General features: G+C 37.0%; 1 protein-coding gene across 1 annotated transcript in view; it reads right to left on the bottom strand.

Moving 5' to 3' along the window:
- LOC101856363 (prostaglandin reductase-3) overlaps positions 1 to 966 on the bottom strand; it is a 25,688-nt gene extending 24,722 nt beyond the window's left edge. The window contains exon 1 of the mRNA XM_005103886.3: positions 480 to 966. The gene's annotated coding sequence lies outside the window, so the exon portion shown is untranslated. The remainder of the gene's footprint in view (positions 1 to 479) is intronic.
- Positions 967 to 1,115: the final 149 nt, after the last annotated feature.

Here is a 1,115-nt window from a genome sequence, read left to right as displayed (position 1 = left end):
CTCTCTCTCTCTCTCTCTCTCTCTCTCTCTCTCTCTCTCTCTCTCTCTCTCACAGTGGTAAGGGGACAAGGTGGACGGTAGGAAAAAGGATGAAATACAAGGACATTAGAAATGGGGTGATTGTTATGCAGATGATAAGTGGTGATGAAGAAGAAGATTAAGAATGAAGCAATAGTACTAATTGTAGATCTAGTTGCAGCAGCAGTAATGCTAGTAGTAGTAGTAGTAGTAGTAGTAGTAGTAGTAGTAGTAGTAGTAGTAGTAGTAGTAGTAGCAGTAGTAGTAGCAGTAGCAGTAGTAGTAGTAGTAGTAGTAGTAGTAGTAGTAGTAGTAGTAGTAAAATCATCCTTATCATCATTTTCATCACGAGGCTCCTGTGGTCTAAGGGAATGGTATTCGCATCCATAAGCATCATCATCATCTTTTAGCTTTATATAAATTTACTACAGCAGAATATAATGATTTAAAAGGTTACTTACGTGAGCTGTTTACTGTGAACGAATCAGTCTTGGAGACACCACAAACAATAATTAAGAACTCTACTCGCTCTCTAGAACATAACAATGGAGGATACCTCACTAACTCTTTGCAACACCACAGAGATGCTGTTCCTCTTCAGCAATACAAATTATGTTTCAGTACTTCACTTGAATGGAGTCAAGTTATAATCAATATTCATCTGTAAAGGAAGAAGGCACTGAACAATACTGAACATATAAACTACCTGTAAACAGAACCCAAAAAGAAAAAAAGTAACAACCCCAAACCTAAAAAAAAAACCGGAACAAATTAATAGGCTACAGCACACACCTTTCCCTTCAGTGAGGACTGAACAAATCAATTTCATAAATCCGGATTTTTTTTTCTCGCAACAGAGCCAACACCTATTGGTCCGGATCAGAATCTAATGGAACGATCTGATCTTAATCACACATAATTTGTGTAATTTTACATTATGCATGTATCAGAAAAGCATTAATATATACACACAGATGTATAACAACAACAACAACAACAACAACGACGACAATATTATTGTTTTTGCAAAGTGTTTTACGGCGCTCGCAACTGCATAGGTCATATGACCGCGCGGGACACTCCTAATATTTTCAGTT

This window comes from Aplysia californica, unplaced genomic scaffold (assembly GCF_000002075.1).
Source record: "Aplysia californica isolate F4 #8 unplaced genomic scaffold, AplCal3.0 scaffold00394, whole genome shotgun sequence".
NCBI classification, from domain to species: Eukaryota; Metazoa; Mollusca; class Gastropoda; order Aplysiida; family Aplysiidae; genus Aplysia; species Aplysia californica.
The sequence above is the reverse complement of the archived record's forward strand: the minus strand, read 5'-3'. Positions and strand labels throughout refer to the sequence as shown.